The 26,941-nt window shown below is 39.0% G+C and overlaps 1 protein-coding gene across 6 annotated transcripts in view; it reads right to left on the bottom strand.

Moving 5' to 3' along the window:
• Nucleotides 1–26,941, bottom strand: part of satb1b (SATB homeobox 1b) — a 175,286-nt gene that overhangs the window by 25,891 nt on the left and 122,454 nt on the right. The gene's annotated exons all lie outside the window — the stretch shown is intronic.

The raw sequence follows: 26,941 nt of genomic DNA, 5'->3' as shown, positions 1-26,941 counted from the left end.
CAGAGACATAAAAAAGCTAGGCTGGAGTTTGCCAAATCTTACCCGAGAAAGCCAAAAACGTTTTGGAAGAATGTTCTCTGGTCAGATGAGACAAAAGTAGAGCTTTTTGGGAAAAGGCATCAACATAGAATTTGCAGGAAAAAGACACTGACCCCAGAGTGAACCATGGCGGAGGTTTCCTGATGTTTCAGGGTTGCTTTGCTACCTCTGGCACTGGACTGCTTGACCGTGTGCATGACATTATGAAGTCTGAAGACTACCAACAAATTTTTTTAGCATAATGTAGGGCCCAGTGTGAGATAGCTGGGTCTCCCTGAGAGGTCACGGGTCTTCAGTACCCAAAACACACTTCAAAAAGCACTAGAAAATGGTTTGAGAGAAAGCACTGGATACTTCTAAAGTGGCCAGAAATGAGTCCAGACCTGAATCCCATAGAACACATGTGGAGAGATCTGAAAATGGCAGTTTGGAGAAGGCACCCTTTAAATCTCAGAGATCTCAGAGACCTGGAGCAGTTGGTCAAAGAAAAATGAATGAAATGAAAAAGTCTAAAATTCCAGCAGAGCATCGTAAGAAACTCATTGATGGATACCAGAAGCAGTTGTTCGCAGATATTTTCTCTACAGGTTGTGCTACCAAGTATTAGGCTGGGGGTGCCAATATTTTTGTCCGGCCCATTTTTGGAGTTTTGTGTAAAATGATCATGATTTATTTATTTATTACATTCTCTCTTGTGTTTTTTCATTGCAAGCAAAATAAATGAAGATATTACTACCGAAGTATTTGTAAATGCAATCATTTTCTGGGAGAAATTGAACATTATCTGACAGAATTGCAGGGGTGCCAATACTTTTGGCAGGCACTGCATTAAAAATATATTCCTCCAAAAAATATAAGACTAAACACAAAATGTTTCAGTTTTTTTTAAAATAAAAATAAAATAAAAATAAAACATGATTAAAAAATATACTGTATATGTATAATATTTTTTTGTTTATGTTTTGGGCTTATTTAAGTTTTAAGAAAATAACAGATATTTACTTTTTCTTGTTTTATTAACATATCTTTTCATAATATTTTTTTTAATTTACTTTTTTTTTTTTTTAAAAAGAAATTACTATTACTAATAATAACAACAACATCAGAATTAGGACAATATTTACTATTCAGAGCCTTTACAGTTTTTAGGGCAACATTGTCCAAACTAGGGTTGTTCCGATCATGTTTTTTTGCTCCCGATCCGATCCCGATCGTTTTAGTTTGAGTATCTGCCGATCCCGATATTTCCCGATCCGATTGCTTTTTTTTGCTCCCGATTCAATTCCAATCATTCCCGATAATTTCTCCCGATCATATACATTTTGGCAATGCATTAAGAAAAAAATGAATAAAACTTGGATGAATATATACATTCAACATACAGTACATAAGTCCTGTATTTGCTTATTATGACAATAAATACTCAAGATGGCATTTACATTATTAACATTCTTTCTGTGAGAGGGATCCACGGATAGAAAGACTTGTGACTTTTATATTGTGACTAAATATTGCCATCTAGTGTATTTGAGCTTTCAGTAAATGATACTGTAGCCATGCCCAAATGCATGATGGGAAGTGGAACCATGACTGTGTGTAGTGCTACCAATTGATATATCTTTTCTGCGTTGGGAAATAACATAAGGTGCTAAGATAAAGATCAATTGCTACCTCCTTTCCCCACATTGCTTCCCATGATATTTCTAGTCGTAGGGAGAGGGATTGTAAGGCTTTAGCCAATTAAAAAAAGGCACCAAAGGCTGCCAAAATTCACTCTACTCATTTTACGCTGCCTTTTATTTCTCTATATAGGTAAACCGGCGCCATTACAGATTGAGCGCGACAATGCGTGAGTGGGTCGTGCAGTGCATGCATTAATTGCGTTAAATATTTTAACGTGATACATTTTTTTAAAAATTAATTACCGCCGTTATCGGGATAAATTTGATAACCCTACCTTAAGCCTAAACTAAAGACTGTGAATGAGTGTAACATATTATGTCTGTAACATTAAATACAATTCGAGAATGATTTAATTTAAAAAAAAATATATATATTAAAAAAAGGCATGGCCAATATTTTTTTGCGGATTCCGATACTTTGAAAATGACATGATCGGACCCGATCGATTGGGATGCCGATCGATCGGGACATCTCTAGTCCAAACTATGTATTAACTATCAAAATATTTGTCGATTAATTTTACAATCAATTCATTCATCGTGACATCGTCACCCACACGATGATAAATCATTTTTCGTCAACTCTTGCTAACCAAAACAGCAGCACACAATGAAACAATATACACACACACAGCTTCCCATCAAATCTCATTTGTTGGTTACCAGGCTGACATCAGCCTGAAGGATAAATCAAATAAGCCAACAGATGCCCATCAGTTTGTCTTTTTATGCTGCAAAAGCATGTCCTAGATTGTTTCAGTGTAGATGTTTCCATGCCCTTGACTGGGATAGACGTCCAATCCATTTGAGCTAACTGCTGCTGTCCTCCAAAACAAAAGACCAAGCGGTTTTATTTTCGATGCAGTATGAAGCGCGTTCAGATGAAACCCTTCCATTATAAAAACGGCCGGTCCCGCTCCGACGTGCGCCGCCTAGGAAATAGATTCCGCCACAGTGGACGCCCATCTGCCGAGGACGAGCGGCGCGCCATATGCCCGTCTCCCGCCACAATAAGCAATAATTGCGGAGGAACGAGGAGAAAGGGGGTGGCGAATTTTCGTCTTGCTATGTGAACGGAGAGAAAATGGCCTGCTGGCCACAGGAGGAGGTGTGGAAATACAGTTGGCCTTAAATGAACTGCATAGGCAGCGGTACAAGATGATTAGCCAAATATATACTGTAAAATTTTACAAAGGTTCATCTCTCATGGTAGATACTAGGGCTGAACGATACTGGAAAAAACAGACATTGTGACTTTTTGGGGGTTTGCAATATATTGCGATATTAAAACTAGTAGAATTTTCACCAGATGATTTGAATAGCTCTGTTTGGGGAAGACTTTGGTGGATTACTATAACCACATTGTATTCATTGTAGATTTTTTTTTCTATTTCAGAGGATCGGAATCGGGTAAAATGGATGTTTTCTGCTTCATGCTTGTACAGCCTCTTACTCTCCCTCCTGCTACTTTTCTTGGTCACCAGTGCAGCAGGCGTTTGGTACTTAAAGTTAACTATGATTGACAGGTTTGTAGCTTTGATCTGGCCAGAGAAACCTCGTTTGCTCTACGATCAAAGGCACAAATGTGTTAATCATCATTAAGATTGCTCCACAGTCTGAAGTGTGCTGTGGCAAGTCATTGTGTAAGTGAGAGGCTGTTCTCCGCAGCGTGAGCGCCAAAGGAAAAAAAATCGGCAGATCGGCAGATTCTCAAAATCAGGTGACTCGGACTCGGGTGCAAAAATATGCGCTCATGACATAGAATACCGTTTAATCCAGGGGTTTATCTGTGAATGATGAAGATTGGTGTATATAAAAGGTATCCAGGAAGCCATGTCTCTACAAAATTGCTGCTTTTATGAAGAAAAGCAAAAGCTAACATTTAAAGAAAAAAAAAAAAAAAAAATTGCCCGTGTTGCGATCGGACTATTGCGCATGCGCACATTGCGATGGCGATGTTTACACGATAAATTGTGCAGGCATAGTAGATACGTTAAAGTCCAAACTGTGTACAAGTATTGACTGTATTTATAATGTTACTACTCTGATAACATTGTACGTTGTACTGCTATGTGAAAAACATTTTATTTAATTTTAGCACTAGCATATGTTATCAATGGACTTGCACATACCACTTTTACCGTATTTTTATTTTTTTTCCATAGTTGGGCAGGGGGTGCGACCTATACTCTGGAGAGACTTATGTGGGGAAATATTAACACATTGTTATAGCATTTCATATGTTATTTTCACACTTGGAGTGACACTGATGGTTTGGTAAACTTGTTAGCATGTTCTTTATGCTATAGTTATCTGAATAAATCGGGCACGTTGTCAGTTCATTGTTTATGAGTCATGTAACGTTAGCATACCGTACACTTATTCAGCCTGTTGTTCTCTACTCTAATATAAATTTTCAATTGCCTTTCAAGATGACATGTCTTTTTCTTGGTGTTGGTTTTCATCAAATAAATTGGCACCAAAAATGCTACTTATACTCTGGTGCGATTTATGTTAGATATGTTTTTTCCTTTTCATTGCGCATTTTTTGGCAGGTGCAATTTATAAGCCCCTTTCACACATACCTGAGCTCCAGTTAAGTTTTGTGATTTAAACGGGTAGCCCCTATGTGTGAAAGCAATTTCCCGGGTCGACTGACATGGACATTTACCGGGTCCCGTCTTAGTATAATGTCCGGGACTTACTTGGAACACGGCATGTGTGAAAGCACTGGTTTATTTCCCGGGTCACAGCGCGAAGGCTGATGACGTAAATATCATGGCGGGTCGACTGCTATTTCCTGTTTTTTCGCAGTAAGACGAAAAGCGGTAAATAAACATCGCAGTTATCAACATGGCAAACTGGAAATAGCAAAATCATACTGGAAACGTGACAAAATTAAATTGCTACTGGATCGTACAGCCGAGGAAGCGATAGTCCATCATCCATTTAGGAAATGTGTGGTTTATTTTGTTGCGGATGCTGACCAAAATAGACGTAATGTCCAGATTATGAAATCCCGCCAGCCGCCCTCCCCATAGAGAGCATAGAGTCGCCAACACAGAACAAGTCTGAAAGTGTCCAACCCAGGTTATTCCCGGACAACTGTCTGAAAGCCATGACACGGATAAATCCTACGTCACCTTACACTGGAATTTACCGGGCTATAAGTCTGAAAGGGGCAATACTCAGGTGCGACTTATAGTCCGAAAAATACGGTACATATACAGTATATTCTAGTTACGTTTCTAGTGTAGTAAAATTCCTTCCTTCCTTATTCGGAAAAAAAATATTGATTTGAAAATATCTGCTAGAGTTAAGAAATGAACAATGCAATCATAAAAATGAAATTCAGAGAGAAATAAAACCTCAAGAATTAAGCTACAACTTAAATATATTAGGTACAAGTGAACATTTTCTGAAAAATTGTAGATTTAGCAATGTTAAATTTTGCAAGAATAAAATAATGCTTGGGAATAAGGCGAGTGCAGTTACAGTATACTGACAGCCATTCACTTCGACTATGCTAACATAGGTTAATGATGGCATTTATTGGGTTGCCACTTGTGTTCAAATTCCGAACCCTTGACCAACACCACAATTTGGAATTAAATGCCCTCCGAAGTTGTACAAATTGGAAGGGTTTGTTGGTTTTAAAAATGTTTCAAATAAAAGCAGATAAGCCACTCTATCGACGAGTAGCGTTGTCTAGCGATGGATCACGACGTGGAGTCTACTGAGCATGGGAAAAGTGTGACAATAACCCACAAAACCAAAACGTAAATATCCTGTTGTGCTTGTTTGTTTGAAAATGACAAGCGAGCCTCTCGGGCAACCGGATGATGAAATTGCACTTTGGAATCCTGACTCACGAGTCTTAAGTAGAGGATTAAACAGTGAATCATAATTAACATAACATAATTCTTCCTTTCCCAACAAATAATCATAATAGCGAGTCAAGAGGCTGCCAGACTAGAGTATCGCCGCGCGGCGTGACACACCATCCGAGCGGTCGCGACCTCTCTCAGGGAAAACAATGGGCTGACTTGACAACAATGACACACCACGCAGTGACCGCGCAGGAAAAGCCACCTCAGAGTGTCAGCGCACCCTCCCGGGAGGACAATGGCGCGGCGGATCGGCGGGGCGGCTTGCGTCACGGCCGGCCCGGCCAATACCGTGCGTGCGGAAGGAGGTTCGGACGGTGGGGGTTGGAGGTTTAAGCAAGCAAACAGAGGCAGATGGAGCATAAAGAATAACCAAAGGCAAATGACCAGTTCATCTTAAATGGAGCACATTAAACATCTGCGTGGCTACACTTGCTTTTAAGCGCGTCTTTTATTCTTGTGCCGCACACACAAACATTCACCAGACTCACCTTCAAAGCAAATTGGGTAAAAAATGCGGATTTTGTTTCAATAAAGTACACAATGTATCATTATTTGCCCCCCCCCCCCAAAAAAAAAAAAAAAAAAAAAATCATACATTGACATTTTGAGGGGTTCCCTACTCATGGACAATTTCCATTTAGTTAAAAAGTGTAGGTGTGACTAGCGCTACTTAGTTATTATTATGATTTCAAATCCAGTCTACTTTTACAAAGTGACGTGATATTTGGTAGGCATGTCTATCATGAGAAAGACCCACCAAAAATTGTCAAGAAAACCATGCTAGAAATAAAAAAGGAAGTCTGCCATGTTGGCCATTTCAGTGTTGCTTTTGGTAGGCCTTTTAATTTTTGTCTTAGTCTTTTGCACGAAAATACTGATTTGTCTTACTTAGTCATATTTTAGTCATTTCAAAATTTTTTCATCTTTCTCTAGTTTTAGTCGACGAAATGGCATACAAATTTTGCCTAGTTTTAGTCGACAGTTCGTGAAAATGTTTTTTCAATTCAAATTCAAAGTTTTAGTCCAAAAATACATAAACGTTTCCAATAATTTCAAATGAACATAGACGAGCACATACTGCAGCGTCTACATGGACAACGCCAACTTTGTGATGATAATACACATTCACCAGGAAAAGCTGTACATTTATTTCAATTAAACCTACCTAGAAGCCACGAACTTTATGTAAAAAAATACGTTTTTTGAGCGTTTAACATCCTTTAGGCTTACTGACCAGAAAATCCAAGTGGCTCTGCTTTTGACTGGCCAGCGTTTTAAGAGGATTCCCTCCATTCTGAAGCTAAAGCTAATACTAAGATGAATGCAATGCTAACGCTAGGAGTTACATTTAGCGTCTGAGGATCTCTCAGCACAGACCTTTAAAGGCTAAAGCAACATTGCATATTCTCTCTTGCCAAGAAAACATATCTTACCATGTTTCCAAACAAGCAAGATGGAGCATAACCTAGCTTGAGACTAGGGGCTGCAGCTATCGAATATTTTAGTAATTGAGTATTCGGCTGAAAATTCTAGCGATTAATTGAGTAATTGGATAAAACATTTTTTTAGGTAAAGAGCAATTATAAATATACATGAAAAAACAAGACATTTAACCTAAGATTGAACCATTTTCAGACAATCAGTGTCTTTATTTTCAATGTACATTGTTGAAAACAGCCAACAATTGAATCTCAGAATTGACTAGGAAAAAAAACCCAACAAAAACAAATTCACGGCTTTCACTCAAAAATTTTTTAGATCTTATTTAAAAAAAAAAAAAAAAAAATCTTATTTCTTACCTAAAAATGTCATTACACTTGAACACATCACTTAACAGTTTGGTGTTTTTCCCACGTGTTTCAATTGAATTTCCATTTGTGTCAAGCTATCTTTAAATTCTAGTTAAGCTTTAAATTAGTCTAAATTGTAAGTCCTGATAGAATTTTGAGTTTTTGCAGTGTTCAAAATAAATGTATGATACCTGCGGTATAGGAGCACATTAGGCACCAGTGTTACTTGGTGTTTTGAACGGTTCCGATTCCGATTCCAAGTTTCGATTCCGGTTGCAAACGGGCAATGTCAAAAAAATTGCTTAATTTCTTAACTTCACGATTATTTTTTGAATTATAAGAACTTTCAATTAACTTTGCTATGATTTTTCTCACAGGGCTATTTTTAACTTGTATATAAATATCAGTCTTTGAACTTGAATCTGATGAAGTTTCTTTCCACAGGAGTGCACGTTCACAAAGATGTTTATTTTTCAAAAGCTCACAGAGAAACATTTACACATATTCTTTTGCCTATGTTTTAGAGTGTCTTATGCTGCAGGCATTTATTGTATTGCATCGTTTGTTTTAGGTGGTATTTCTAGTTAAGGGCTGACATCTGTCAGGCGGGGAGTGTTAGGTCCCTAGATCTCAAGTTGACTACTTTTTAAGTTTGATTTCTTTCTAAACTTATATATTGTTTATCTGTCCACAAGATGTCACAATTGAAACTCTGGACTCTACAGTTTTTCTTTGGTATTATACATGCGCTTGGCTTCCCTTAGTGATAACTACTTTAGTTGGAAAAGATTCCCTGAGGTGTACAAACGCTACACACCTCCCCGGCACTAAACATTGTTGGGAACCCTCGTTAAAACAAAATCTGTGAGTTTGCATGTTTTAACAGAGGGTCAGATATCATTTTGGTATGTTTATGCTGTTACATTGTTGTCATTTATGTGAAGCGAAGTGACACATTTTTGTGCTAAGCTAAATTAGCCACTTGTTCGGCAGCTATTTTTTTCTGTCGGCGGTCAGGGCATCGAAACTTGGAAATTTGAACGGTTCCGGGAGAATCGGAGTGTTAGTCCTGGATCCCATCGATGCTCGATGTTTAACCATAGTGAATAGACTCAAACACATAAAAGTCTAGAGAAATCATGTCAAAAACAAATGGAGTCTGTCATTTTGATTTGAAATAGGCATTTTAGGTTATTTGCAGTGGTCCTACAATTGTAGAAAAGAAAGCCAGTTTTGGATAGCAACATGAAACTTTGTAAGCATGTAAGCGCTATCATGGGTATACCCAAATTAAGTCAAGATTTTAGGTTGAATGTGGTCATGTGAAGGGGTACCGGAATTGAAAAACTGAATTCCCAGGAAGGCAATTTTAGTTAGCAACAAAAACTTGGTTGGCATGTCTCTTTTAAAATATCGTAAAACCCCCGCCCCAAAAAAATAAAAAAGTCAAGACGCCATGCTAGCAGAGACACAGGAAGTTTCCCTCATAAGGGTATTTCTGGGAATTACCATATCAAAGACCAGCTTTTCCAAGAAATTTGGATCAATTGCTGCCTAATTTATAAAACATTTACTGGCAAGAGTCAAGATCTGCTTGTTATGATTTAATCTCCTATTTTTTTTCTTTGTTTGCAAATGAGTTTTACTACGCAAACCTCTTCAAGTCAAATACGACTATAGTTCTCATCTCACTGTAATCCAGTCTTTCCGGGGACTTATTTTGGGTTGTGGCGGCGGCACCAAAGTTTCCCTGAACGTCTTTTGTGTCGGAGCGGTGCTCGTCGGGCAGATGGAGGATAAAAATGCACCAACACGGCGGCGGTGAAGCAACAACAACAACAGCAGCTGCATTTCAAACGCACAAACAACGACGCAAAGTCTGATTCCGTCAATTAAGGCACGGGTTGTGATTTAATCCAAATACGGGCTTTAATTGCTAATATCAAAGCGTAATTAAGATGATAAATCGTGACTGATCTTATTGAATTAGCAACCGGCAGAGAAGCAGCAAATTGACTGTCAGCTAAATAAGTGTTTGTAATTGGCTGACAAGTTTGCTTCCAACACTCATCAAACGCATTTTACCCTCAGAAACTATTCCTAAATAAAAGATTGAGTTTTTTAAAATGGTCATTTAATGGGATTAGCTTGGAAAATCCCGTTTTCTTTCGGCTTTTACAAAGACCCCTTATAATGAATGTGTCAAAAAGTATTACGTTAGTCATACCATTAGTAAACATTGCAGAAAAAACACAATGTATGTGTGGGAAATGCTTGTGATGCCACCACAAAAGGTCAGCAGAGAGGAAAGAGGAAATAATGATCTGCAAAATTAAACGTAATTTGATACGATTAACATGGAAATTCCCTTTTTTGAACGGGAACGGCTTGCATTGAATGACCATTTCATAGCTTAAAGTGCCTGTGACACGAAAAAGCATGTTTATTTCATAATACACGCGGTATTTTATGCCCCTGAATGATATGGACCGCTTGGATGTGTGTGGAAGCGATCGCTATATTTATTTAGTTTTTTGAATCCCGCGCCATGAAAATGAGTGACTTCCGGCTTCGGTCTTGCATTGAGGAGGAGGGCGCTGTGACGTGTACGGTAGAAGACGTTCTCTTCACTATACAGTGTACTGTTGTGTATGAGGACGAAGGATTCAGCTGATTTTGCGGATCAATACTTTTATTTTTTGCATCACGCCAGCCAAACGGCTGCAGAAAAATCATTCTGTATGCGGGAGAGGCGTATGCGCCTTTTTGGAGTTTCAAAAGGTTCCCATTCACCGTGGATATTTACTGTGGGACCATTGGACTTACAAGGCAGTGAGTAAACATCTTGTTTTGTATTATGTCAAATACGAATACAGTGATTACAAAGTAAACACTATAAAATTCCTTTAAATAAAGGACTACTTACGTTTGATCATTGATAGGCATGTAAAAAGCTATCCTCATGCTCATTAGCAGTTAGCTGTTAGCGCGTTAGCTACACAACAACTCCAGCCACCCTCCTCCAGGGAACGAACTGTAAATTGCTCTCCGCCGGGCGGTTTGCCGATCCCCAAATAAACTCGACAACCGGGTCGTCATGTCAAATAATCCAGGCTAGTTATGTGTGATTTTCCACTTCGAAGACTTTGAAACATCCCTCGGTTCGGGTTAGCATGTCGGCTAGCTGTCACTCCTTCTGGTCTGTTTACATTATTCGAAGCCGGGGAAGGGAAATTACATATGTCCGATTTAGGTGTCATACAATATCGTTCGGGAGGTGTGACAGTAAAGGTGAAGTGGACTGTTTTGACCATTATGGAGTAATTTTGCCATTTCGTCTTGAATAAATGGATTTTTATTATTTTATATTCCATTTAGCACAAGATTGTTATTTGTCATGACCATGCCATTTATTTAGCAATTGGGGAAAGTACTTGGGTAAAAAGAATATCCTGTAAAAATATTGAAGTAAAGAGACAGAAACAATGACATTTTGCCGCTCTCATCGTCGCGTTTTCCTCATTGTGAATAGTTCCCCCTCGACGGGCTGACTGGTCCTTCTCAAGCCATTTATATAGCTATTGGGGAAAAATACTTGGATAAAAAGAATATCCTGTAAAAATATTGGGAGTAGAGAGACTGAAACAATGACATTTTGCAGCTCTCTTCGTCGCGTTTTCCTCGTTCTGAACAATTCCCCCTCAATGGGCTGAATAGTAAAACCGATGAGCCTAGTCTACCGCTGACGTCATCCACCTGTTGGGGACGCTAAGCCCTATAATGGTAGGCGTGGCTAACCGGCAGATTAAAAGACTAATTTCTCGTCATCTGCGCTTTGCTAAATTGTTGTATATAGTCGAATCGTCTCAAAATATGATTCTAATTCACATAATAATGCCATTTAAGACTTTTTTTCTGGTGTCATATGCTCTTTAAGATGTCAATCGCAGTCAATGGCAGCCAATGAGTTAAGTATGAAACCAAAATTACACATTACAGGAAAAAAAGGGGATTTCTAATGGGTTTTCGAAGTGCACATTCAACTCCAAACATATTTACGTATCTATGCTAACTACTGTTAGCCTGTCAGTGGTGTTTTGACATTATGTGTCAGCATTAAGATAGTGGACAGTGGTCACAGTTCACTGGATGAAAAGATTGGGTTTGGTAATGCATTTTTGTGTTTGAAGCATTCCGCAGGTTGATCTATAATCTCTAAAAATTGTTTTTTATGTGGTGCCTTTGCTTGAGATCTTCTAATTTCTTGTGGGGAAATTTTTGCTTTGAAATTTCACTCCATCTCACTTGCGACATTTCCGTCCAAAATAGAATCACGCAATGGCATTTATTGATTAAGTGACAACAAATCAAATTAACCGACTATTTTGATGGTTGATTAATTGTTAGAGACTCTTTTTTCAGATACCTTCTTGAGCTTAAATATAAATATTTTCGTACTCATTTAAAAAAATATATTTTTATTTTTATTTTTTAAAACTTTTTAAAATGAAAAACAAACAGGAAAAACACATTAAATGTATTGTAGGCCTATACAGAATTTGGAAAAAAGATTTCGGTTCCCCGGAAATTTGCCAAAATCTGTCCAATTCATTTCTATTGGGATGCCAATGACATGCATGCAAGTCAAATTTCCCATTCATTTCCCAAGGCATTTACCTTCCACTGACGCCCAAGTACACATATGCCATTGAACGTCACGTATGTCAATTCCATTGATGCCAATGTACTTGGACTCCATTGACGCACATTAAAGTCAATGCCGTTGACAGCCACGGACGCCAAAATTTCCCATTCATTTTCAATGGCAAAAAAAAAAAAAGTCCCCAAATCGACAGCAGACGACCAGATATCAATAGGACGTGTCCCCCAAACGTCCCCGATTCCATTAACGCATATGGAAGTCGATTCCATTGACTGCCATGGCAGCCAAATTTCCACTCATTTCCAATGGCATCTACTTTAGTTAATGCCATTGTCGCCCATGCTTGTCGATTCTATTGATGACAATGTACTTGGATTCCATTGATGCATAGGTAAGTCGATGCCATTGACGGCCACGGACATCCAAATTTCCCATTCATTTTCAATGGCAAAAAAAAAAAAAAAAAAGAAAAAAAGAAAAAAAAAAGAAAACCATGTCCCCAAATCGACAGGAAACGTCCAGATATCCAAATGTCCCCAATTCCATTAACGCTTATGGAAGTCGATTCCATTGACGGCCATGGCAGCCAAATTTCCATTCATTTCCAATGGCATCTACTTTAGTTATTGCCATCGCCCCCCTGCTTGTCGATTCTATTGGTGACAATGTACTTGGATTCCATTGACGCAAAGGCAAGTCGATGCCATTGACGGCCATGGATGTCCATATTTCCTATTCATTTTCAATGGCAAAAAAATCAATGTCCCCCTATCAACAGGAAATGGTCAGATAATCAATAGGTCGTGTCCCCCAAATGTCCCCAAATCAACAGGAAGTGACCTGATATTTTCCCCAAAATGTCCACAAATCAACCTGGGCGGGGCTAAGATCTGTATCTCCACACAGCAAAGCCCCATAGTAATTTCTACAGAAATTGCAGTTTCTAGTTTCTTTTATATATTTACTTAAAAAAAGGAAAACTAGAAGTAAAATCATTTTTATTTGCTTTCATTTCTTTAACAAAAATAAAAATAAAAACACATTAAAAAAATATTATTTTCTGTAGTCATCCATGAAAGTAGATGATTACCTATGTAATTCATTCAAATGAGTTTTTGTTCTGTTGTCGTTTTGGAAATCAAAAGTGTATAATTCACGTGAAAATGTTAAGCCCAAAGTAATATAACAGTAAAAACATGAATAATATATGAAACGATTAGTAGATTTGTCGCAAAAATAATCAGCGATTAATCAACTATCAAAATAATCTTGTAGCAAACGTACTGCTTAAGTAAAAAACTGCCCCTCCTTAGCAGGATTCGTGTACAGGGAAGACATTGTGTAATGATGGTAGACCAAAATATGATGATGATGATGCGTTAAAAAGGAAAGGAGGAAGCGGCAGAGACAGCGAGAGAGTGGACACAAGCACCATCATGAGCACTTTTATCGGCCTTAATATCTCCCCCAGCAGACACGTGCGTGCGCGTGCACACACGGGGCCATAGTTAAATTGAAATATTTGCCGGCGTGTGTCACAAGCATGCAGCATGGTAATTATGACAGATCTGATTAGGCGCTTGCGAGTCGGGCGGCTCCGGGCTGCAGGTGCGACCTTGCGCATTCCTAAGTGTGTACATAAAATTAATTACAAGCATGGGGGGAAGGGGGATTGGGGGGAGGCAGGGCGCCCGGGCGGGGCGGGGGCGGCCGCTCCCACGGGGGGCACCCTAATGGAATATTTTCCCCGAGTCTAATAATACAGTTGGTATTGACTTGAGGTAATTAGGGGGATCATTAAAGCGCTTTTCCCGGCGTATTTGCCTGCCTGATCAGATTAGCCAGAATGGGCTTCAGAACAAGCCCTGTGTGGTCTGTCAGGAGGAATGGGCCCGGGCTGAACCGGTGGTGGGCCAGGCCTTTGCTCCACGGGCCTTCGAGAAGGGATTAATAGACGCTAAATAACAACACCATCACGTTCCAGTTAAGGTGGTAGAGAACTTGGCTGTATTGTATCGATTCCTCAAACTGACCAATCACAAGACGGCAAAATACTGATGTCATCAAGCATGAATTAACTCATTGGATGCTATTGAAGGGGATAGGCGTCCAATCCATTTAGGCTGGCTGGCAGCGATCTAGCGTTGTGAATGGGTATAATGTCTAGACCGCGAATATAAGACGACCCCCACTTTTTCAGTCTTATTTCAATGCAAAAAAAACACCGTCTTATATTCGGGCCAATACGGTATTTAAAAAATCCACAGAAGGGCTAACAGCCTCGAGAGTTGCAGTTAAGGTTGCTACGATTAATCAACTTCTTATCAGTTAGCAAATTAATTGACCACTATTTGCATAGTTGATTGATCGTTCTGAAAGATTATTGACCTAAATATTGTGCAAATTGTCTTTTTTTATTTAGATTTTTTAAGTAAAAAAAAAAAATAAAAAATATAAAAAACTAAAAATTAATAAAAACCCTGCATTTTAGTGTGTGTAATTATTACCACTTGTCTTACTTTATTTCTATTTTCCAATGTTAATATCTAGTTGTCTAGTCTCTTCATCACTAGTCACCCGGTGTCCCCTTTCCCCCTTCCCCTCTGGGGAGGGGCTATTTTTCAGCTGCAGCCTCCTGACTGTCCAGACCCCTGGCTGGATAGACGTCCTCGCTGCTACCCCCGTCTCGTGTGGCTAGATGGACCTCTTCTTGCTCCTTTACTCCACTGCATTTTTACGGACTGTAACTTCGCCTGCTAATTCCCCTTAGCAGTTCTGGGGTTCCTGTCTATCCGTCCTGGGAGTGGATCTCTCCTGACTGTGGTACTCCCCGAGGTTTCTCATTTTTCTCCCAATTGACTCTGAAGTTTTTGGAGTTTTTCCTTGCCGGCATGGAGGGTCTTAAGGATAGGGGATACCCAGGACTTGAACTGTATCTATTCATCTTTGTTGCTTCATTTCTAATTGTGTATCATATTGCCTCTGCAAAGCCCTTTGAGACATCTGCTGTGATTTAGGGCTATACAAATAAAATTGAATTGAATTGAATTATTTTTATTTATTTATTTATTTACTTTAAATAATGGCACTGAAACATGACAATTCACTACCAGTCTACAAACCAGAAAATAATATTTTTGATATATAAATATTTTATAATCTTATTTTAACTATTGTCAGTGAAAAATAATTAATTCACTCCGAACCCGCCAGATTCAAATGGATTTGATGTCTACCGCAGTCAATGGCAGCCAATGAGTAAACAAAACAGTTGCTAATATATTAAAGATACAACGGGCAAGTAATTCCATTTCCTGGGTAGACAAAATTGGCATGGCAACATATAGAGCCTGAAATCCTATTGGACTGTCACGTTTCGGAAGTCTTGTTAATGTTTTGTGTGGGTTCATGTCAGATTCTTTTATTTTGGTAGTGACGTGCCTCCTTGACCTAACTTTACTTCCTGCTCTTGCCAATCAGGCTGATCATATCCACCTGTGACCCTCTGTATAAATAGCCTGCGTCTAACCTTGCCCAGTGTTGGTTTGTCTGCTATCCTGCCACGTCCTACGCCACTTCCTTGTGTAAGCCCTTTTTGACCACGATGTTTTTGAACCAATGCTATTTTGTTTTTTGGAATTGACTCAGTTGTTTGGTGTCCACCTGTTGCTGTGAATTTTTGCTATATTCCTTCTTTTTTTTTTTTTTTTTTTTTTGAAACTTTACGAACTAGAGAATAAACACTTTTGTTTGAGCACAACTGTCAAGCATTTGGGTCATTGGTGTCTCCTTGTCATGGACAAAATAAAAATTCATTCGACTTGACCTTTTTCAAACTCCGCCTCCAAAACAACTATCAACCATTCATATGTCCCAGCAACTGCTGTCAAAGCGCAAACTCAGTCAAGCTATCAGATGCCTCTAATTGGTTTATTTGGTGGTTTTGCGATTGCAAACTTTCAAAACTTTGCGGAGGAAGACTAAATGGGTCAACAAGTTAAAGACGTCCAAATTGGTTATGGAATATCTAAATCGGACATGTGGTACCACAGGGGTATATCAGTATGAATGTGGTTCTTTCCCTTTCCAAAGCCAAAAAAACAACTGGAGTCCAACGGATTACGAATTCGCAATGTATGGCATCACTCCCAGCTGAATAGCTACGAAAGAAACAAGCATACAGACTAGTTCTTTTAAATTCAGTTTAAGCTAATGCCAGAGGCTAACTAGCCAGCTGTCTTGCCAACATGTTTTAGGAGAAGCAAGAACATTCATAAAACTGAATATCAAAGATGTAGTTAATGTTATCAATATTATATCTTACTAGGATGTCATCGCTAAAAGTTGGAATCATGGGGCAGCTAACAATTCGATTACGATTCAGAGACTATGATTCGATTCCCCAGCTATTAGCGGCTTTTAATGTTTCGTACATTAGTTACAAAAACCTCTCAGGCATAAATAAACTACAAGTTAACAGTTCAAATCGGTAAATAAAACACTAAAGTCCCCATTCTGTATCAGCAACTTTAAACTACATTCAATCCATTTAATGTTGTGAATCAACAGTTAAAGTTGTGAAAATTGCTCCAGTTATTCCATAATTTCCCTTCTGTCTACTTTCAACATGTGAAGGATTTAAAACTGTTTCATAATTAAAAGACAGATTCAAGTCAAGAGTTTGCCGATTTAGGAGTATTTTAGATTAAAAGTTAATTAGATTCGCTCGGAAAGTTGCCTACAACAGCCTTCCAGAGAAGTCTACTGCTTTAACATGGCCGATGTTTACTAACGCCGGCGAGTCTGTCATTTCGCATTTAGTTCTATATCCCTTAAATACCTGCAACATGATTCAATTATCAGAGAATCCCAAAATTTGAAAAATAAGGTCCTAATGAAACCTTTTTTTTTTTCAAATTTGTAAAAAGAAAAGTCGAAATGAACATGTGTAATAAGCGCTGTAATATCTATAACCCTTGCTAAATACTTTTTTTTTTTTTCTCATGGAACCTGCAGATGCATGTGTTGACTTGCATCCATCATTTTTTTTTTTTTTTCAAAAAGAAATGTCAAACTTCTGAATTTGTCTCAATATCATAAAATTTTAGGTGTATCAAATGTGATACATTTGGCAATTAAGGGATATACATGTGATATCTGCCGTAGAATTATGTGGGCATAGTTTGTAGCGGCTGTCGGCCGCAGTCAGGTATTATTGGTTTTCTATCTAGCGGCATGAGTTGAGGATGATATTTACTCTTGGTCCATTCCTCATTGCGTCCCGAAGACCGCGCTGTGTTTTAGTTCCGCTTTACTTGGCATATTTCAATAATCGGAATTTGGATGCTTGTGAATCGTTCTCGAATATTCCACGGCTGAATCGCGAATAATCTAAGAATCGGAAGTTTTGCACACCTCTAGTCATCGCTATAACATCTATAACGCTATAAGTGTGGCTGTTTCATTATTAGCTAAAGTTAGTTAACTTCATGTCTTTGTTCACTGTCCGTTCTTTGAGTGCGCTAACGTTAGTGTTTCTTCCTTTTTAATTTAAATAAACAAAGCACCCTGAACTTTTGTTTTTATTTTTCATGTAACATTTTGTGAAGTAACACCTTAGTATCACAATCCTTTGACTGGCTATAACTGGAACCTGTGTGCTTTTGCCTTGATAGCGCATTACAATTGTCTATATTTTCAATATAAAGCAGTGCTGCAACGATTAAACGATTTACTCGAGTATTCGATTAGAAAAAAATATCCAAATTTTGTTTCTTCGAGAATTCGTTTAATTAAAGGGGCGTTGTCATGGTTTATTTTGAAACTGTTTGCATTTAGTTTAATTGATTAGGGTGGATACACTGCCCTCTGGTCTGCCTCTTTTCACATGGCTGAATCCAACTGCTCCCTGTTAAGACCAACGTAAGCTATGTTCGAGCTAATGTTTTTTAGTGCATTCATAATTTAGTTAATAGGTATATTTATTTAGCCGTTTTTGTGGGAATATGTGTCTGACCCATTTGTTAGGAGCATTGTAAAAAAAAAACTGTAGCCTTTTATAGCATTTAAGCTAGCGTACTTTTTCTATGTAAGTTAGCCAATTGTTCTTTTGTTGTATATGGATCCTAATTAAAAAAAAACAACAACAACTTATAAATACCGTTTGAGGCTCAGCTCAGGTATTTTAATTTTTCATGTTCCTTATCCGATTATTCGAACTAAGTAGTCCATCGATTAATCGAATACTAAAATATTCGATAGCTGCAGCCCTAATATAAAGTAATCTTCTGCTGCATGTTGTAAACCCTTTTGCCTCAATCTGGAGAATGTTGCACTTGTTTTGCACCAAAATAAAGCTGTTAAAAAAAACTCCGGTATATAGATGTGCCCTAAGTGTGCCGTTAGCGTGACGAAGCTTGTCGGATTAGCAACCGTAAATAAGTGGCGGCGGAGTTTTAGCGAAAGGTCAATTGTGCAGACAAGAAGGAGACTGTCAACTAGTAAAGAAAAAAAATGGGAATATATTTTTTTTATCTTATTTTAAGCCAAGACATGGTAATATTAATGTGAGCAGGCTAACAAATAAAAGTAAATAACATTTTAAAATAACAAAATGAGGAAAAAAATTAATTACGATGTGTTTAAGGTGCTAAACTATGCCTATGACTTTTCTACCTGCGCAAATGCTTCCCCTTTTGGAATTGTGAATGTAACTTAGCACTAAAAACTCACAAGCTACTTCTCCTTCTCTCTTGTCCAGACTGCTTTCCCTCCCTCGACTGTAATCAAGCTGAACAAGCGCTCCAGGCCCACGGCGTTGGTAGCCGCGGCGTCTTTGGAGGAGGAAGGTAGGCGAGGAGTGACGCGCCTGAGCCGACAGATGGGGTGAGAGGTGGCGTAAGCGAGATGACAGGGGAGTCGCAAAGTGCTCCGAGCATGCTCAGTGACGACAAGAGGAGGAAGACGAACGAGAAAGATGAGGAGGAGGGAAGGAAAAAAAAAAAAAAAGCTGGTGGGAATTCCACCGTCCATTAAACAATTTAAAGAGAGGCTCATTTTCAGAAGGAAGGGGAGGATGCCGCCGTTTGCCAGATAATTCATTCCCTAAATTAATTATTCAGACAGCTGCCTCTCTAGTTCCGCAATAAGAGACAATTTGGTTCCCATGGCAACCTAATAAGCAAGCGGGAGATAAATAAATACATGAATAAATTAATAAACAGACGCTGCCTCTTTTCGAATCCCTCGGGGCTGCCAGATCTCATCTGCTTCATTTTTTTTTTTTTTCCCCAGTTCGCAAACATTAACAACACGGGTGAACTGTGGCTCTTTTTTTTGACATGGAACATTGAAACATTTTTTTTAAATAATCCAGGACCCAGAGAGAGCTTACTAGAATGTACAGAAGCACTTATGATCCTGTCTCCAAACTCTATTTGGTACATAAGTGGCTGTTGTTGGAAATCTCCCACATTCAAAGAATGACACATGAAAAAAGGAGGTCAAGTAAAGGAGAATTAGAATCACTTTTTATAGTTCTAGTCTGCATCATAGACTGTGAAAAATAAGTACACTAACCCTGGTGGCAACACCCATAGCGTTACTGCTCTAACTGCCATCATGTTATTTCATTGAAAACCTCATTAGATTGCTATTGATAGTCATATATAAAACAGAGTTGCGCTACAAATGAACTGATTTTACATTGACCACACGGTAACTTTGCATATTACCACTAATAACAATGAAACTTGGGAACCAAACGAACAACCTTCCTACTTTTCTGACTAAACATGAACCGATCAATCGGCCACCGATTTTATAAATGCTTTGGAATCGGTTGATCACTAAAAAATATAACCGATTTTGTCTGCCAATTAGGTCTAGAGTTAGTTAGCCAATTGCTGACATTCGTGGTCCCTTATATGAGCATATAAGTGCACTTGTTGTTTATTTTCCTACTGTCGCATTCCCAACACAATGTTTACGATTGTAACATATGTTACAACGTTATGTTAATGGGAGAATTAGTGGAATTTGTACTGATTTTCCATCTAGTCACTCTTTGGTAATTGTTTCAGTAATTGTTTCATCACCATTAAGATGGCCCCAATACTGTTTCCTTCGTTTGTGAGTGAATTTAGTCAGATAAATACCGGTTTAGTGCTCACATTTGGCTCACATTGAAATTCTCCCAGCATTAAAATGATTAAAATGAGGGGAAAAAAACCTTAGAAACCTGATATTATTCAGTATTTTTCTTCTCAAAAAACTTATCAATTTACTTAAACCTTGTAATTTTCTTTTCTTTTGACTTGAATATTAAAAATGAATGAAAAAACAAAGTTAGAATTGGTAAAAAGTAAAATCGTAAAAAATTGTGATCGGAACACCCGTAGTTCTAATGGCTTGAAAGTTATTTTACAACATATATTTTGAATTGGCTGGCTAGCAGCAATCATTTGCTACAAACTTCTACCAGTCAAAATATATGGGACATCTACTGCCGTCAATGGCATCCAATAACAAAATCCCTGAATGAGTACAAAACCCATCCCCGTTAAACTTCCTCCATTTCTTTTCAAAATAAAACAGTCACTTCATCTCAGTCCTTACAGCAGAGTTAGTCCTTTCAAGCAGTGCTGCCACACACGCAGCAAGGCTACAAATCACGTCGGTCCACTAAAGTGATTCCAGCCAATTAGTCATTTTCAAAACAAGATGGCAGCAGTTGCAGCGATGTCGTCACCCTCCCTTACCCCCACACGAACCAATGACGGCCCCCCGCCCGCACCCTTCCTTCTCCTCCTGGGACTGCCATGCCAGGCGAGTGCAGGGCGACAGATGGCATACACCAACCCCCCCCTTGCCGCCCCCCGTACTACTGCACCGCGGCAACCCCCCCCTTACCCTTCCTCCCTTGCCCACCCCCTCTGGTGGACCAGATCAGTGCCATTCTGTCTCATTAGAGCCTGGCTAATTAGCGTAGCCTCTTCCAGGGAGAATGAGCAGGGATGGGGACGGCGTAGGGAGGTAGTGGGGGAGTCCTGGAGGGGCGCGGTTCTCCACTGGTCATTGACGAGTCGGAGGGCTTTGAGCCCGGGTTCCCAGGATGCTTGTTTTATGACAGCAGGGACTCTGATTCCATCTGTTGTGAAATTCCTCACAGGAAGTGTATGGAATGTTGCGACATAAAAGTTGTGCCAACGGAATGAACCCTACTTTTACCCCACCGCTCCCCCGTGACAACCTGTGTTGCCCTACACTAATTTGAGCCTGGCAAGCTAAGGAGTCTCTTCTCCTTATGTCAATGGCAACAAAGTGTTAGCTCATAAGAGAAATGCAGAGTTATTTACTCAACTGGAGAGGCGTGTATCTTGGTGTTTGAAAAGCAACAAATATCAAGACGAGCATTTCAGTGGTGTTGCACACTTTGCCTCGGTTGGTGCTGATGTTTTGGTTAACAAGAATGTAAATTATATAAAGTTATGTACACATTAGAGCTGCCACAAACTATTATTTTAATTGTCGACTAATCACAGATTCTTTTTGGAATGAATCAGCTCAAATATAAATGACATGCTATTTATTTTTTATTTATTTATTTATTTTAAAATTTTTAAACATGTCCTGTTCAGCTGCTTGGACATGCAGAATGTTAGCTCTGAATACCTTTTAATGCTGCAGAGGTTTTATTTTACACAAAGGACTTTTAAATACAGTGGTACCTCTACATATGAAGGTAAACCGTTCTAAGACGTTGTTTGAAAGTCAAAATGGTCGTATGTCAAGCAGGATTTTCCCATAGGAATACATTATAATTCCATTACAGTAATTTCCCGAATATAACGCGCACTTTTTCCCCAAAAAATCAACATGTCAAATCATGGTGCGCATTATAAACGGGTACATGGATGGAGACAGAAATACACACACAAATATATATATATATGTATAAAAAACGATTTTTTTAAATTGACACGACGGCCACGTTGAGTTGAAGAAACATATGCGGCGATCCGTTGCCGACCATTACGGTACGTGACATCACCATTTTGTTTCGGTAATACTTCACTCTAATCAGCCGAATGATTTCGTCTGTGTTAAATTTTGCTTTTTTCACTCTTCATAAAGCACATAATTTAGTTTCTTGAACTCATTTGAGTCAACGTTCATTGCAGCTCCGCAACTTGGACCATAACAAACGTAACAACACAGACTTCCTGTGTGTGCCCGTCAACTATATCTGTCCCTCGGGAAACTCAAACCCAAATAACAATAGTTCCTATTGTTACTGTCGTGTCGGCAGCGATGAGCTCTCTCGGGTTTCCGACTTATGTTCTCACTTTCATTTTACCATATCAATCCATGGAAGAAGCATTTATTCATCATGATGAAACGAGCAAGTTATACAGCAGCCTTTAAAAGAAAAGTCACATCTGTTTTGTTTTCTCCTAGATTCTGGTAAGTTGGAGAAGTTGTCAATCCATATTATTACCGTAAATATTGTCAGTTTATGGTAATGTTTTGAACTACCAATATGCTATGCTTGTGCTATGTTTCACCAGTCAGTAAAATGACATTTCTGTATCTGTACACGAGCTCTGTTTTCTTGTATTCTTCTATTCATTGGTGCTAAAATTAGGGTGCGTGTTATGAACGGGTACAATAATTTTCCCTAGATTTTACAAGTAAATTTGAGGAGCGCATTATCCACGGGTGCGCTTATATTCGGGAAATTACGGTTATTCGTTCCATAGCCCGAAAACCTACACAAAATCCTTAATAAATACTGCTGGTAATATTACAAATGGAAATTACACATAGCAAAACAAAAAAATATATATAAATAAAAATCATAATAGTAATTCCTGTAATAATGTAACGAATCGGGTTCTAATGTGGCAGATGTGTTTTGTGTGCTGTACCTGATCGCACTGTGTGGTTGACGTGAGAGAATAAGAGATGTGCGGTAGAGATTTTACTTTCTCCTTCAATGTTCTGCGTTTGTTGGCCTCAACTGCGGGAGACAGTAGGTTTGTTGTGTTGCACAAGTTCTGAAATAAATTTTTCACCACCTGCACTAACCTTCTTGGAACCCATATTGATTTCTCTCACAAGAAAAATCCACTGTGCGTCCGTCTTGTGGGAAAACAAAGAAGCTGCGGCGCTGTTATAAATCATCGTATTTTGAGCATGTCGTCGGATGTCGCAAAAAATTGCGGGTCAAACTTCACATCGGATGTTGAAAAGATCGTGTGTCGAAGCGATCATGTCAAGGTACCACTGTACTCACTTTGTGTTCAAAAAATGAAACTGGACAGAAGACAGGAATGGTAAAACTGTGTAAACGGTGGGAATCTTGGGGCACCTAACGATTCGATTACGATTACTATTCTGAGGCTATGATTCGATTATAAATTGATTACTGATGTACCCCCCCCAATGCTTTTAATGTTTCGTACATTAGTTCCAAAATTGTTTGATTGTATCAATTTACAGTTCAAAGCAGTAAATAAAATACTCAAGTCCCTATTCTGAATCAGCAGCTTTAAACTACATTAAAATTAATTTAATGTTGTGAATCATCTGATAAAGTTGTAAAAATTGCTCCCATTATTCCATAATTTCCCTTCGGTCTACTTTCAACATGTGAAAGTTTTAAAACCGTTCCATCATTTAAAGATAGATTCAAGTCAAGATTTTGCCGATTTAGGAGTATTTTAGATGAAAAGTTAATTAGGTTCGCTACAACAGAGCCTTCCAGAGAAGTCTACTGCTGGCGGCTGTTTACTAACGCCGGCAAGTCTGTGATTTCGCATTTAGTTCTATATATATGTATCTGTATATATGATTTCTACTGTAGCATGTCGCCATATGTTTGTAGCTGTTGTCAGCTGCAGTCAGGTATTATTTTTTTTTTTCTTCTAGCGGCATGAATTGAACATGATAATTACTCTCGGTCCGTTCTTCATTACGTCCCGAAGACCGTACTGACTGTGTTTTAGTTGCGCTTTACCTGGTATAATTAAATAATCGGAATTTGGATGTTTGTGAACCATTCTCGAATCTTCCGAATCGCGAATAATCTAAGAATTGGAAATTTTACACACCTCTAGTCACGACTACATTTACCGATGGGGCACACTGTAAGACTACAATGTGATAGGGCAGGGTGAGTGCCTAAGTAGTGCAGTATCAAAATGAACAACTCACAAAAATTTCGGTAACTCCTAGAATGTCAGAAGAGTTCTGACACAATTTCATGCAATGCATTAAAATGAACGATTTCAGGAAATTAAGACCTACCAAACGAAATTTAATGCCTATTTAAGACACATTACTTGACATTTTCCTCTTGAGCTAAAATTACGATACACAAAATTTTAGTGTATGTTATTGCCACTCTCAAAGTCTCCATGCTATGTTTCTTTGGAAAAATTCGATCTTGAAGATGCATGTTTGAAGGACAACGATGAGAGTGGAGGATGGGCCCGACTGGCAGGAAGCCCAGACGGGGGTCCTAGAAAATAATGGGGGTGGGTGGCAAAGGGGCCTCGCCATTGAGCCTGGCGCGGTTCTGTTACATTGACGTGTTCAGTTCTAGGGGATCCGTGGTGCATGTCGGCGGCTCTGGTTCTGGTGGGTTCGTATTTCACCCACTGAGAATGAAAGTGAGGCATTGAAGTGCTCCCTGGAGTAGAAAAGCAGTAAACACTAGTTTACTGTTGCATGTAACTGTGTGTGTGTCAACTATATGTCGACGTGCGGGCCTCTCTGATTGTATTCTGTGTGTGTTTCGGGAAAAAGACAGGGGGAGGCTGGGCGGTAGCGGCGGCGGGGTAGGTTTGGATTGCTGCCATCCTGTTCCCTCTCAGGGCTCGTAACCATCGCGGGCCTCTGCCAGCCTTTAACTGCAGCCCCTCACCCACACACATTCAATGTGGCATTTCCAGCACGCTTTAAAGACCAGGCAGTTCTTCACGTCACCTTCCCGGCAGTCATTCACAGTCATTGGAAGTGTCAGGATCGTGAGTCAACTTTGGAATCTGTTCATCACCATTCTGTTTGGTATCATTTAGGTAGCACTAGGTTTTGGGGAGGCTGGGCTAAAAATAATGTATGTTGGGTTTTGAATTGCCGTTCTAGATTACTACAGATCTGACATGACATGCCAAGTACTGTGTTACTCCCTCTGTGTCACTGGTGCCCTGTACTGCAGAGCATATTTTTTGCCATTTTTACATGATTTTAAAATGATGTTGTGAAATGTTTTTGAAGCAAAACGTTTTCTGAGTTGTGTGATTTTGCTATGAAATATCAGACCTTTATTTATTTTTTTATTTATTTATTTTATTCTAAATTTGGCTAGTAATGGCTTTTTCTGTGATTTCTGCTGATGAAGATGCAACCCAAAAAATGACCATACACAGTCACATACGCATACGCATAAGCAGACTTATTCATACAAAAAAAAAAGTATTATCCACATTGAAATTTTATGAATTGGAATTTCTTATAGGTCTGATACAAATGTTTATTAATCAGTGAATATTTTTTTGTGAAGACGACTAATCTGTTCTTACGTAAATTACGTTATTTACTGGTACAGTAAATACGAGCTTTTTCCAGGATGTGCGCTAATGTTTATCGAATAGGAAGAGCAAATGGCGATGGGTGGAAAAAGATTAATATTTTTAACTCATTTGCTCCCAAAAACGTATAAATATGTTCTATTTTTAATTGTTTCAGTGTCCCAAAGACGTATTTATACATCTTTTATGTTTTTTTTTTCACAAAAGACATATATGGGTTCTGATTCACCCTAGCTCCAAAGTGCAATGCTGAAAATCCATTTTAAAGCAATAAAACTGGCCACTGGAGGGCAGTAGCACATTTGGTAAGACCCGCAACCCGATTCAACGGAACGAACGGCCGGGCTGTAAGGTGGGGGCACCGGCGGAAGACGACCGAATGGACGTCCAGGATGCAGGGTAGCGGACGACCGAGCAGAACGACCGGGACCACCAGTGGAGCGGACGATGCCGTTGAGTCCGTGCAGAGCCCGCGCCGCCGTGCTCAGCCGCGGCAGTGGTCACCACAAAAGAAAGACTAAAAAAATCCATCTATATGAGACAGGCGGCGATGAGGGAAAAGTTTACCCCGGCCGTCGCAGCCAGAACAGCGTCACCTCTCAGTCAGTTACGTGTAAATAAATTGTTACTTAGCTATCAAAAGCTCTATTTGTCTTGTTGTTTGTTATTTTGTAAAAGGAAAACATTATTCAGATGTTTGGGACGTAACTAAATCAAAAAATAGCTGTGTTAAGTCAACGTTATGTTTGAAATGTATGATTTTACAAAAAGTTAAATTTCTGTTTTTTCATCAGAAATTGGAAAATTGCTCAAACTAAGCTATTTTCTAATGCTGATTTCTAAAGAATGGAAAAAGATATGTACTAACTTTTCTTGGTGGGTTCCATGTTTATATAGCAATAGAACTGAATTTTCTGTGGGCCTTGCAAAATCAGTCAAAATCCAGTAAAATGGCCGGGAGCGAAGGGGGTTGCACCGGTGAAAATGGCTGGAAGTGAATGAGGTTAATAGCTGCTGTCCGCCTTTGAGAGCTCGAGAATGAAGGTAATACAAGACACTAAATCGGGGGATGTGGGACCTCACGTTTCCACCAAACGCCGTAAGATTTGTTGGTGGTAAACATGAATGAAAGCAAAATTGTCTGCCCTACGGTGTGAAACTCTAACAAAACCTTCCATCTTCGAAGATGAGGCCATGCCCAAAATTGTGCTCTTGCAGTGCTCACCTGTGGATATGTCAATTTATGAGCTTTAGATTCAACCCTGACTGGTTCATGCCATCC

This window comes from Corythoichthys intestinalis, chromosome 4 (assembly GCF_030265065.1).
Source record: "Corythoichthys intestinalis isolate RoL2023-P3 chromosome 4, ASM3026506v1, whole genome shotgun sequence".
NCBI classification, from domain to species: domain Eukaryota; kingdom Metazoa; phylum Chordata; class Actinopteri; order Syngnathiformes; family Syngnathidae; genus Corythoichthys; species Corythoichthys intestinalis.
The sequence above is the reverse complement of the archived record's forward strand: the minus strand, read 5'-3'. Positions and strand labels throughout refer to the sequence as shown.